Raw genomic sequence first — 13,995 nt, 5'->3', positions numbered from 1 at the left:
CCCCTTAGCATGAATTTCTGCCTCAATGCGACGTGGCATGGATTCTATCAGCCTTTGGCACTGCTGAGGTGTTATGGAAGACCCGGATGCTTCAATATGCGGCCTTCAGCTCTTCTGCATTGTTCGGTCTCATGTCTCTCATCCTTCTCTTGGTAAGGGGGGTCATTCCGAGTTGATCGCACGTAGCAACTTTTTGCTGCTTGTGCGATCAACTAGACGCCGCCTATGGGGGAGTGTATTTTAGCATAGCAGGGCTGCGATCGCTTGTGCAGCCCTAATATGCTAAAAAAGTTTCCTGCAGAACAAGACCAGCCCTGGACATACTTACCCTGTGCGACGGATCCAGCGATGAAGGTCCCGGAATTGACGTCAGACAACCGCCCTCCAAACGCCTGGACACGCCTGCGTTCGGATCTCCACGCCCGGAAACCGGTGAGTATCCGCCCCGGAACGCCTCCCCGCTGTCAATCTTCTTGCGATCGCGCTAGCGATCACTTTCTTCTCTCTTCTGGTCGTTACCCGGCGACGGCATTGCAGGCGCCACGCATGCGCAGTTCTGACCCGTTTGCACCGCAGCGAAGAACCGCTGCGTGCGCACGGGTCGGAATGACCCCCAATGCCCCATAGATTCTTTACGGGGTTCAGGTCAGGCAAAATTATAACAAATAAAGGCTTGACATATCTCACTTTGCATGTAACGAGTCTATATAACATATTAGTTTCACCTTTTAAGTTGAATTACTGAAATAAATGAATTTTTGCACGCTATTCTAATTCTCTGAGTTTCACCTGTATCATGAGATACAAAAAAATAATACAAAATAATAAAAAAGTAATAAAAAATAATAAAAAGTTATTACAGAACACTAATACGAATATGCATCATCTGAAAACGAAGAAGATAAGAATTCTCATTAAACCCATGTAAACCAATGCGGTTTAACGGAAACAGCCGCTGCGTGTAGAACCTTCTACATAGTCCCAGGTGATTAGCGTGCCTCACATCCAGCTGCACACACTCAATCCCAAACCAAGATAAAGATGACGGATTACTATCATGCTTTCTTGGCAGAACGGCAATAAACTGCTGTTATGGAAGTATGTCTTTGATGTTCATATAACAGGGCACACACAGCTTGTTCTGCCAACAAACATTAATCCTTACACCAGAAATGACATGTGAAGTATTACAGGAAAAAATCCTCTCACATTAAAAAATAGTGACTCAGCACATAAATATATACACGGTGCATTTTTGCACTTGCACCATAAATTATCAGAGTGAAAAATCTCTGTTGACTGATGGGGCAAGTCTTGTTTGTAATCTATCATTCCCTGACTAATTGTGCCAAAATAAAATAATAAAATGGTGGGACAGCGGGTTCAGTATGAAATGCCATCAGTCAGAATCCCAACCTCGAGCGCAACCTGTGCCCTCGCCACGCTATGGGCCCGGTGGCAATTTAGGGCCTAGGGGGTCATTCTGCGCTGGCCGGGCGCTACTCTTGAAGTGCAAAAGCATCGCCGCTGTGCGATGCCTTAGCACTTCGGGAGGGGGGGGGGGGGGGGGGGGGGGGGCACTGACATGCGGGGCGGGATAGCCCTGTGCTGGGTTTCCCCCCGCATGTCAGTGTGAATGATCGTAGCTGTGCTAAATTTAGCACAGCTACAATCAACTCGGAATGACCCCCCTAATTCAGACTGATTGCTGCAGCAAATTTGTTAGCAATTGGGCAAAACTATGTTGCACTGCAGGTGGGGCAGATATAACATGTGCAGAGAGAGTAAGATTTGGGTGGGGCGTGTTCAAACTGAAATCTAAATTGCAGTGTAAAAATAAAGCAGCCAGTATTTACCCTGCACAGAAACAAAATAACCCACCCAAATCTAACTCTCTCTGCAAATGTTATATCTGCCCCACCTGCAGTGCACATGGGGGGTAATTCCAAGTTGATCGCAGCAGGATTTTTGATAGCAACTGGGCAAAACCATGTGCACTGCAGGGGAGGCAGATATAACATTTGCAGAGAGAGTTAGATTTGGGTGGGTTATTTTGTTTCCGTGCAGGGTAAATACTGGCTGCCTTATTTTTACACTGCAAATTAGATGGCAGATTGAACACACCACACCCAAATCTAACTCTCTCTGCACATGTTATATCTGCCCCACCTGCAGTGCACATGGTTTTGCCCATTTGCTAACAAATTTGCTGCTGCGATCAACTCTGAATTAGACCCTTAATCTATTCCCCCCTGGGTGGTGGCGTGGACTACCACTCAAATGGGTTTCTGCCGGGCAGCGGTCGGGATTCCGACCGGCAGCATTTCAATGGGTGTCAGGATTTCGGCGTCAGGATTTCGACTGCTGGGATCCCGACTGTCGGGAATATAACTGCGTCCCGGGACAGCCCCTTAGGGTAAGAAGAAATATTGGCATGTGGTGCTACATACATGCTGGCATTTGCAATGTGTTATTTACAGAAACATGTTTACACTAGACAAGTTCGCGGACCCCCGTGTTTTGGTTTTAATTCATCATCGTCTTTTGGTAATGGCAAAACACCCTCAACTGTTTTGCTTTGGATTCGGTTCGGTTAAAAATCTATAAAAAAATCTATAATCTTGATTAAAAAATCGATAAAACCAGCTAAAATCATGTATTCTGCGCTGCGCTCGCCACGGGTTCTATTCCCACTCTATGGGTGTCCCGGACACCCATGAGTGGAACTAGCCCCTGTGCGCTGGTATTCCAGCTGGTGGGATTCTGGCGTCGGCAGACTGAACGGATCCCTTTATTACATAGTGTACCTCATATGTACTGACTTTCAGCATAAACCCTCCGGGAGAACGCCTAAGGGAGCACCCTGGTGGGAGGAATGGGGTATATGCAGGCAGGTTCACTGCGCTGTGCCCCCCTCCTGTTTAACAAAGCCACAATTAATAGCACTGGACAGCAGTAGGTGGGGTCACAGTGCAGTGATTTAACAGGAGTCGCATCAAGCACCACAAATGCCCACAGTCGAAGTCCAGGAGGGGCCCCCCGAGATTTGGGAGTTTCCTATACATCCAGGGGGCGTTTCCCTGTTTTATGTTTCTCCTGGTCCCCACTGTCTGCTGCGATGCTGCACTGTGACACCTAGCAGCAAGTCTAGGAAAATATCACACCTCCACATCTGGACCTCCACTTTCCGTATCTCCCAAAGGGCCCGATTTATCAAGCCTTAGAATGTGATATATTGCACGGTGATAAAGTGCCAGCCAATCAGCTCCTAACTGCCATGTTACAGGCTGTGTTTGAAAATGACAGTTAGGAGCTGATTAGTTGGTACTTTATCACCTTCCACTTTATCACTCTCCAAGGCTTGATAAATCTGGGCCCAAGTACGCACATTTATAGTGAATCGTCCCCAACATCTGGTATTGGGAACCCCTCTTGCAATTCAGGGCACCTCTATGAATGCAGGAGTGATGAAGAGAAATATAAAGGCTATATTAGTATCTCGCCCATCTCTGGGCCCCTTCCATCCAAATGATCGAGGTAGGCTGGACTCTCTGTGATGTTACTGGCTCTGTCGCCTTCCCCCAATAGGGTGGTAAAACCACACTCGATAATCCAGTGTTTTATTATCAGTGAGCATCTCCCAATCCTTGAAATCTGTGCGCTGTTGAGGACGAGTGGGACTTGACCTTCGCACTCATCCACACTTGTTTGTAGCAGTGAAGGGGTTAAGGCAGTGGTTCCCAAACATTTTTGAATCACGGCGTCCTAAAGTATCAGATTTTTTCTCAGGGCACCCCTAGTCCAAAAGTTTTTTATTGAGAAAATTAAAAAGAAATATTAACTGAAGTAAATTGTATTTAGATGTCATCCTTAGGCTCAGTTGTGTGGTGAGGGACAGGATTTGAGTCTGTTTGTGCACATATTTTATGACTGACAGCCACCAGCACTGGTTTTGCCTATTACATTGACCACAAATAATTTTTATTGGTCCTGGATCACCAACCCAAGGCACCACTGCAAGTGTCCCGAGGCACCCCAATGTGCCACGGCACACAGTTTGAGAACCATTGGGTTAAGGGAAGGAGGGAAGAGTAAAGGGTAAGGGCACACAATTTTATTTTAATTAGTCAATTTATTTTGTGGAAACCCAGTTGTGACCATTCCCTGTATGTATTTATTCCTGCACCTGCTGGGATTTCCATTGTGACAAGAGTTTTTGGATGCTGCTTTTCTCATTTCATTTATTGCACATCACTACACTTGAAAAAGTCCATGGGTCTCTATAAGAGTGGACCCAAGCCCGGCGCTACCCGCTCAGCAAAGGGATGCAGTGCAGGTAGGCGCCGGGCAGGAGAGGCGCCTTCACTGCTCTGCATCCCAGCTGAAGCGCCGTCCTGTCCCCCCCTGCTGCTGCTGCTGCGCCTGCCCTGTCACACTGACAGGCAGCCGCAGCAGCGCCGGCAGCATGAAGCGTTCTCCTCTCTCCCCTGTGACAGGGAGAGGAGTGTCAGTGATCGTTCGGCCAAAAAGGGGCGGGGCTACACGGACCAAGGGGGCGGAGCTACACAGGATCATGCTATTGAAGATCTGGCCAGCACAACTGTGGGAAGTGGATGTAAAAAGAGTGAGAGAGAAAGTGTGTGTGTGTGTGTGTGTGTGTGTGTGTGTGTGTGTGTGTGTGTGTGTGTGTGTGTGTGTGTGTGTGTGTTTGTATTTATGTATATACTGTATTTATGTATGTGTGTGTCTGTATGCAGAGCTGTCATGTGTAAAAAGGGGACACTGTCTACCATAATATGTAAGAAGGGGACTCTGTCCGCCGTAATGTGTAAAAAGGGGGACGCTGTCTGCCGTAATGTGTAAAAAGGGGGACGCTGTCTGCCGTAATGTGTAAAAAGGGGACGCTGTCTGCCGTAATGTGTAAAAAGGGGACGCTGTCTGCCGTAATGTGTAAAAAGGGGACGCTGTCTGCCGTAATGTGTAAAAAGGGGACGCTGTTTGCCGTAATGTGTAAAAAGGGGACGCTGTCTGCCGTAATGTGTAAAAAGGGGACGCTGTCTGCCGTAATGTGTAAAAAGGGGGATGCTGTCTGCCTTAACGTGTAAAAACGGGGGCACTGTCTGCCGTAATGTGTAAAAAGGGAAATCTGTCCGCCGTAATGTGTAAAAGGGGCTCTACCTGGTGTAGTGGCGCTACTGTGCGGCGTAGTTTGAATAATGGAGACTACTATAATGTTTATGAATTGGTGTTATTTTGTGGCCACACCCCTTCCCCATTAAGCCACGCCCCTAATTTTTTTGCGCGCGCAGTGCCCCTGTTCTACATACAGGGAGGCCGCCAATGCCCTCTTGTGCACACAGCGCTAAAATGTCTAGTTACAGCACTGTCTGTGTGTAGGGCCGTAACTAGCGCTGCACAGGGTGTGTATGGGCAGAGAGTTCACATCCATAGGCTTACACGGATCTCCTGCAGCTCAGGGTCCAAGAGGCCATGGTAACCCTCCGGCCCTGCATGTAAAGTATGGGAGGGCGCAAATTTATATTTTGCAGGAGGGCGCCGAACACCCTAGCACCGGCCCTGAGTGGACCATGTACTCACTGACCCCCTGTGTGTCATGCCTCACTCTCCGACTGTGTCATGCCTCACTCTCTGCCTGTGTGTATTGCCTCACTCTCCCCGTGTGTCATGCCTCACTCTCCCCCATATGTCATGCCTCAGTCTCCGCCTGTGTGCATTGCCTCACTCTCCCCCCTGTGTGTCATGCCCCACTCTCTCCGTGTGTCATGCCTCACTCACCCCCATGTGTCCTGCCTCACTCTCATCACGTGTGTCATGCCTCACTTTCCCCCCTGTGTGTCATGCCACACTCTCTCCCCTGTGTGTCATGCCTCACTCTCCCCCATGTGTCATGCCTCACTCTCATCATGTGTGTCATGCCTCACTTTCCCCCCTGTGTCATGCCTCACTCTCCTTCTGTGTGTTATGCCTCACTCTCCCCCGTGTGTCATGCCTCACTCTCCTTCTGTGTGTTATGCCTCACTCTTCCCCGTGTGTCATGCCTCACTCCCCCCCCCCCCCCCGAGTGTCATGCTTCACTCTCCCCATGTGTCATGCCTCACTCTCCCCCCCCCCGAGTGTCATGCCTCACTCTCCCCATGTGTCATGCCTCACTGTCACCCCTGTGTGTCATGCCTCACTCTCCTCCTGTGTCATGCCTCACTTTCCCCCTTGTGTGTCATGCCTCACTCTCCCCCATGTGTCATGCCTCACTTTCCCCCTTGTGTGTCATGCCTCACTTTCCCCCTTGTGTGTCATGCCTCACTCTCACCCCTGTGTGTCATGCCTCACTCTCCTTCTGTGTGTCATGCGTGCCTCACTCTCCCCCGGGCCCCCATGTGTCATGCCTCTGGTCCATGTATCAGTCCGGTGTGTAACCACATTGGGGTCCAGCCTCAGTACCCACCTGTTGCCGGCAGATGAAGGACTGTCCCTGTATCTCAGCAGCCTCATGCAGCAGCCTCCTCTCCCACAACCACAACACTCACTTGTTACCTTAGCAACTGAATACTCACTGTTTGCTGGTTACTTTGTATCTGTCCTGTCTCTGTGCAGCGCGTAGTGTTCTAGCGCCACCTGCTGGACTCACAGGACATGACTCAGTGTAACAGAAAACGCACAGGACCTCCTCTCCCTGGCTCTGCCTTTTCCAGTATGGATTGTGTTGGTAAAGCCTCTCTGGTGCTAGTAATATTATATCTGCTTAAAACTAAGGGGGGTCATTCTGAGTTGATCGCTCGCTAGCTACTTTTTTCTCCCGTGCGATCAACTCAACGCCGCCTGTGGGGGAGGGTTTTTTTGCATAGCAAGGCTGAGAACGCTTGTGCAGCCCTGCTATGCAAAAAAAAGTTTTGTGTAGAACTAGGTGGTCATTCTTCCCGACCGCTCGCTGCAGTTTGTCGCAGTGCAGCGATCGGGTTGGAACTTCGCATGCGCTGGCGTTGCAGTGCGCCGGTGCATGGTAGCTGTCGTTACCTAGCGATCGCCTCTGAGACAGAGGCGGTCGCTAGGCGGGAGGCGGCTGAATGGCGGCGTTAAGCCGCCGTTTAGGGGGAGCGGTCCGGCCAACGCAGGCGAGGCCGGACCGTTCGTGGGGCGGGCCGCGGCGGCCAGCGGGAGCGATGGGTAACTCCCGGCCAGCCGCAGAAACTGCGCTGGCCGGGAGTTACTCCTCAAATACAAAGGTATCGCCTCTGTGCGATGCTTTTGTATTTGTGCGGGGGGGCCGGCACTGACATGCGGGCGGACTAGCCCTGTGCTGGGCGTACCCCCGCATGTCTGAGTATATGATCGTAGCTGTGCTAAATTTAGCACAGCTACGATCAACTCGGAATGACCCCCAAGACCAGGGTAATATTTACTTACCCTGTGCGATGGATCCAGCGATGTAAGTCCCAGAATTGACGTCAGACATCCGCCCTCCAAACACCTGGACACACCGAACCACACCCAGAAAACAGTCAGTTGACGCCCCGGAACACCTTCCTCCTGTCAATCTTCTTGCGGTCGTCGCTGCAACCGCTTTGTTCGTTCGCGGCGCCGCTGCCCTGCGACAGCTGTCGCCGGGCAACGGCGCGCCTGCGCAATGCAGCCGCCACTCATGCGCAGTTCCGACCCGATCGCACGGTTGCGAAGAAGTGCAGCGTGCGATGGGGTCGGAATGACCCCCTAAGGCCGGCTACACACTAGAACTATGTGTATCCAGCCGATCCAACGGGCGACGGGACCCTGCATCGCCAAGTACATGCACACTTACACGATGCAGGGAATAACAGCGCGATATAGCATTCATCGATGGTCCATGGCCATCCCTTAGAGCGATTACTCCTTCATACGATGGGGTGATATTAAATAGTTGCAGTTACCCCCGGAAAAGGCCGTTTTGGGGGAATATGACACAAATAATGATAAATAGGCCCCTGTAGAATTCCTGTGCGTCACAGTGTTATTCTGCTTGCCGCCATTTCCATTTATTCTGAACATTTATAGTCTCCTCAGCGTGGCTGGTTCTTAGGCCCACATTTATCAAGCCTTGGAGAGTAATAAATTGCACGGTGATAAAGCACCAACCAATCAGCTCCTGACTGTCATAGCCTGTAACGTGGCAGTTAGGAGCTGATTGGTTGGTTCTTTATCACCGTGCTATTTATCATTCTCCAAGGCTTGATAAATGGGGGCCTAATTTGTACTTTAAGGATTTAGGGGCCTATTCACCAACACTGAATGTCTGTGTTAGACATGAGAAAAGTCAATTCTGCATCGTTTTCACAAATGTAAGTTACTGACCCTTTGTCTAACCTGAACTTAAGTAGGGCCACGTCTCAGCGGGGGATTTGTTTCCCGCAGTCACAGGGGTCTGTTCAATTGATGGTGGTCATTCCGAGTTGATCGCTCGTTATTTTTTTTCCGCAACGGAGCGATTAGTCGCTAATGCGCATGCGCAATGTCTGCAGTGCGACTGCGCCAAGTAAATTTGCTATGCAGTTAGGTTTTTACTCACGGCATTACGAGGTTTTTTCTTCGTTCTGGTGATCGTAATGTGATTGACAGGAAGTGGGTGTTTCTGGGTGGAAACTGGCCGTTTTATGGGTGTGTGTGAAAAAACGCTGCCCTTTCTGGGAAAAACGCGGGAGTGTCTGAAGAAACAGGGGAGTCTCTGGGCGAACGCTGGGTGTGTTTGTGACATCAAACCAGGAACGAAACTGACTGAACTGATCGCAGTTGCCGAGTAAGTCTGGAGCTACTCAGAAACTGCTAAGAAGTGTCTATTCGCAATTCTGCTAATCTTTCGTTCGCAATTCTGCTATGCTAAGATACACTCCCAGAGGGCGGCGGCTTAGCGTGTGCAAAGCTGCTAAAAGCAGCTTGCGAGCGAACAACTCGGAATGAGGGCCGATGTCGGATGCTTTCCGACGGAAATTATCCAACATTTCAGTATTCAAGTCGGAATTTCTGACTTGTCGGATAAACGGCAGTTTGAGTGAATAGGTCGAATGTGGATTTGACTTTAAAATATCGGAAACTGACGTTTTTCCGACAAGTGGGGAATTCCGACTTGAATTGAATCGACCCCACAGTAGATAAACGGTTGTTCCCCCATACTGATGTATGGGGGCGCAATGATCATCAGAGCTTCCGTAAGATGCTGCCGCTGTATTGATAGATGTTTGACTCTATTGGACTCTCTGTCATTAATGGCATAATTATGAGGAACATTATCACAGCGTTGCTCATCTTCTTAAGGTGAAGCATGATCTGTTGTAGCTGTTTCTTATCTCTAGATACTATTCCCAATCATAGTCCACGTGGATAGTAAATCCAGCAAATGTTGGGAAAGCATGAACAAAAACAAATAAACATGCGTCGACCAAAATCATGTTGACGTTTTGGACCTGTCGACCTTAAGGGGTACATTTACTAAGCAGTGATAAGAGCGGAGAAGTGAGCCAGAGGAGATATTTCCGTATCAACCAATCAGCAGCTCTGTATCATTTTATAGTATGCAAATTATATATGTTACTTAAGTGCTGATTGGTTGCCATGGGCAACTTCTCCACTGGCTCACTTCTCCGCTCTTATCACTGCTTAGTAAATGTACCCCTAAGTACTGTGACCTTTTGTACCTGTTCACCTTATGCATGGCGACTATGGGGGTCATTCCGACCTGTTCGCACGCAGTGGTTCTTCAGAAATGCAGCAGGTCAGAAATGCGCATGCATGGCGGTCGCATTGTGCACGCGCGCCGTTGCCTGGCGACAGCTGTCGCCGTGCAGCTGCGCGGCCAGTGGAAAAAGTGATCACAGCAGCGATCGCAAGAAGACTGACCGGCAGGAGGCGTGTCGGGGTGTCAACTGACCATTTTCCAGGCGTGGTGAGGCAAATGCAGGCGTGTCCAGGCGTTTGGAGGGCGGATGTCTGACGTCAATTCCAGGACCTTTGTCGCTGGGTCCGTCGCACAGGGTAAGTAGGTCTGACCCTGGTCTTGTTTTGCAGGAAACTTTATTAGCACAGCAGGGCTGCACAAGCGATCGCAGCCCTGTTATGCAGAAATACACTCCCCCATAGGCGGCGTCAAGTTGATCGCACGAGCAGCAAAAAGTTGCTACGTGCGATCAACTCGGAATGACCCCCTATGTGGGTAATTCAGAGTTGATCGTAGCAGCAAATTTGTTAGCAGTTGGGCAAAACATGTGCAGTGCAGGTGGGGCAGATGTAACATGTGCAGAGAGAGTTAGATTTGGGTGGGTTATTTTGTTTCTGTGCAGGGTAAATACTGGCTGCTTTATTTTTACACTGCAATTTAGATTTCAGCTTGAACACACCACACCCAAATCTAACTCTCTCTGCACATGTTATATCTGCCCCCTGCAGTGCACATGGGGGGTCATTCCGAGTTGATCGCTCGCTAGCAGTTTTTAGCAGCCGTGCAAACGCATAGTCGCCGCCCACAGGGGAGTGTATTTTCGCTTTGCAGGAGTGTGAACGCCTGTGCAGCAGAGCGCCTGCAAACACATTTTGTGCAAAACAAGAGCAGCCCTGTAGTTACTTATCCTGTGCGATGATTGCTGCAACAAGTGACACGGTAATGACGTCAGATACCTGCCCAGCAAACGCCCGGCCACGCCTGCGTTTTTACAAACACTCCCAGAAAACGGTCAGTTGACACCCAGAAACGCCCTCTTTCTGTCAATCTCCTTGCATTCAGCTGTGCGATTCGAATAGTCGCATACACATGCGCAGATTTGCCATTTTTTTCACTGATCGCTACGCAATGAACAACGGCAGCTAGCGATCAACTCGGAATGACCCCCATGGTTTTGCCCAACTGCTAACAAATTTGCTGCTGCGATCAACTCTGAATTACCCCCTATATGCTGTTGACCTATTGACTGTCTACCTAGACACGGCGGGTCTATCACCCAGATACCAGGAGTGTTGTGTCGGACTGTTTGTCTTGCAGTCATTGGCGTCAGGTAGTGACACGCAGGGGTTAAAGTGAGCCGATACGGGGCGGAACTGTGTTCCGTCAGTTCCACTTGGAGAACTGACAGAACTGGGGCACTACTGCTGTGAGCATTGTGTATTACGGGGTGCTACTGCTGTGGGCATTATTACTATTGTGTGACCATGCCCCTTTCTTTTTTAGACCACATCCCCTTTTTGGGGCGTGCACCTACGCCGCACGCAATACCTTTATTGCATGGGCGCTGGAGGGTGGGGGTCTTGGGTTAGGGGTGAGTTCCACCACCTCTCTACGACCACTTTAAGCACTGGTGACACGCTTTCTGGTAATGGTTGTACTTTGTTGGTGAGCTACCTCCGTAGCAGACCGCTTCGCTGTCCCACTCCGACGGTGCTCAGACTTGTTCTCACCTACAGTATTTCCAGAAGTCCAGCCTGTGCTGCTTGTACGTATGTGGAGTAGTAAATTGGATGTCCCAAATGTCATGGGTCATATTTCAGGAGCCACAGCAATGTTTTTATTTTAGGGATGAGAATTTACCAGAATCTGATCATTCTCGTCTTCAGCACATCCTGTTACGTGTAGCAGTGACTCTACCTGGTCTGTCCCTATTACATACCTCCCAACTTTTTAGAAAAGCACGCCTCTGCTAGAGCTCACCTTGTTTACCTGTCGACCTCCAATAAAGAAATGGTTTGAAAGGCAAAAGTAGCGTTTGCAAATGTACTCACGGCGGTTGCAATGATGAACCCCGGAGCTGTCAGCTGACTTCAGAGAACACAATTAATTGATTGTTTTACATTTATTTCAAAGTGTACAGACCCTTCTGTGAGAATCCGGCGCTGGTTAATGCTTTATCATACAAACGCTTCATCGTGAAGATCTGAGAATATTCATGTGAGTTCAAAAAAAAGAGTTTAAAAAAAATACAGATAATGGTAAAGAAGATTATACATTATGGGGCTGCTTTCCCTATGGCCGCGCCATTGTACCTTCAAATGCTAATGTGACAATCCACCAAAGTAAGATGCTGTGGGTCTGAATGTGCATGCCTCTCCCGCCCACTATTTTAGTGTCCGCAGAATTGGCAGCTATATAGTGTATATACAGTATATATATATATATATATATATATATATATATATATAGGGTGTCTGACACTCTCACTTTAAAGAAAAGATTTGAGGTGCCAGGCCACCCAGTATAATGACTTTCCCTCTGCAGTGTAGAGGTTGCGCCTCCCTATACTGTGCGCAGTATGGAATATAATAGGGGTGTGTTGGATGGTAGCCTGAGGCTCACATCTGTCAAGGTCCTAGATCTTCTTTATTGTATCCCAGTGGTGCCGGTATGACAGTGGCAAGTATCTACAGTATATGTGTATGTTTTTATTACACGTGCGCCTCAGTGTGATCTGTGACATTTACATTTCACATTTTTTTTTAAATAATATTGGTGCACTTACTGGTATCACTGTACACCTGATTATACAGCATGTAAGATGTCTGTTCCACCAGGTGAGGGCGCCAGAGTATCTTCTCCTTTCCCTGCACTTCACTTCTTTCTAACATTCTGCACATTTTTACCACTTAAAGTTAATATTACAGTCCCCCAGGGTCTCTCTGTAACTCGTCTGACAAGAACCTTCCAATGACAAATACCTCTCATTATTGAACGTCACAAGAATCTTAAAAAAAAAAAAAATCTGTGTGACATGTTAACTAAGGTGACAATGAGTTATTGACTGGCGGGGGCCATCTATATAAACATAGGATCATACACAAAGAATGCAACTCCAGGACAACATAAAGTATTATTCTAATAAGATACAGAACATAATAAAGCACTTAAAAAGTGTTTTAATTGGTACATGGATTAATAACATGTCCTGTCATATAAATGCTGTCTGTGTGCAGTTTGTATGTGGGTTCCCTCTCATAAACACGCCAGGTATTTCATTTATTCTAGCCTCTTTCTCTCCTGCCCCCTCAGTCTTACTCTCCTGCCCTTCAGCCTCTTTCTCTTCTGCCCCCTCAGTCTTTCTCTCCTGACCCTTCAGCCTCTTTCTCTTCTGCCCTCTCAGTCTTACTCTCCTGCCCCTTCAGCCTCTTTCTCTTCTGCCCTCTCAGTCTTACTCTCCTGCCCCTTCAGCCTCTTTCTCTTCTGCCCTCTCAGTCTTACTCTCCTGCCCCTTCAGCCTCTTTCTCTCCTGCCCCCTCAGTCTTTCTCTCCTGCCCCTTCAGCCTCTTTCTCTTCTGCCCTCTCAATCTCTTTTACGTCTGCCCCCTCAGTCTCTTCCTCTCCTGCTTTCATTACCTTTCAATCTCTTTCTCTTCTGCCTTTTCAGTCTCTCTCTCTTCTGCCCCTTGTTGCCCCTCTGTCACTTTCTCTCCTGCCCCGCTGTCTCTTTTTATCCTTCCCCAGTTGCCTCTCTGTCTCTTTCTGTCCTGTTCTAGTTGCCTCTCATCCTCTTTCTCCCCTACCCCAGTTGCCCTTCAGTCTATTTCATTCCTGCCCTAGTTGCCCTTCAGTCTATTTCTCTCCTGCCTTCTCAGTCTCTTTGTCTTCTGCCCCTTGTTGCCCCTCTATCACTATCTCTCCTGCCCCTCTGTCTCTTTTTATCCTTCCCCAGTTGCCACTCAGTCTATTTCTCTTCTGTCCTAGTTGCCCCTCATTCTCTCTCTCCTACCCCAGTTGCCCTTCAGTCTATTTCTCTTCTGTCCTAGTTGCCCCTCATTCTCTTTCTCTCCTACTCCAGTTGCCCTTTATTCTATTTCTCTTCTGTCCTAGTTGCCCCTCATTCTCTCTTTCCTGCCCCAGTTGCCCTTCAGTCTATTTCTCTCCTGTCCTAGTTACCCCTCAGTCACTTTCTCTTCTGTCTTAGTTGCCCCTCAGTCAATTTCTCTCCTTCCCCTAAGTCTCAGGCTGGAGTCTTCAGGCACTCGCAGCATCCAAACTCTTTCCAGTGCTCAGAT

The 13,995-nt window shown here is 48.7% G+C and overlaps 1 protein-coding gene across 1 annotated transcript in view; it reads right to left on the bottom strand.

Annotated features, from left to right (window-relative positions):
• CCDC83 (coiled-coil domain containing 83) overlaps positions 1-6,570 on the bottom strand; it is a 51,640-nt gene extending 45,070 nt beyond the window's left edge. Inside the window, exon 1 of the mRNA XM_063951354.1 lies at positions 6,464-6,570. The gene's annotated coding sequence lies outside the window, so the exon portion shown is untranslated. The remainder of the gene's footprint in view (positions 1-6,463) is intronic.
• Between the last annotated feature and the right edge of the window lie 7,425 nt (positions 6,571-13,995).

This window comes from Pseudophryne corroboree, chromosome 2, assembly GCF_028390025.1.
Source record: "Pseudophryne corroboree isolate aPseCor3 chromosome 2, aPseCor3.hap2, whole genome shotgun sequence".
In the NCBI taxonomy this organism is placed as follows: domain Eukaryota; kingdom Metazoa; phylum Chordata; class Amphibia; order Anura; family Myobatrachidae; genus Pseudophryne; species Pseudophryne corroboree.
This window is presented reverse-complemented; position numbering and strand designations above follow the sequence as displayed.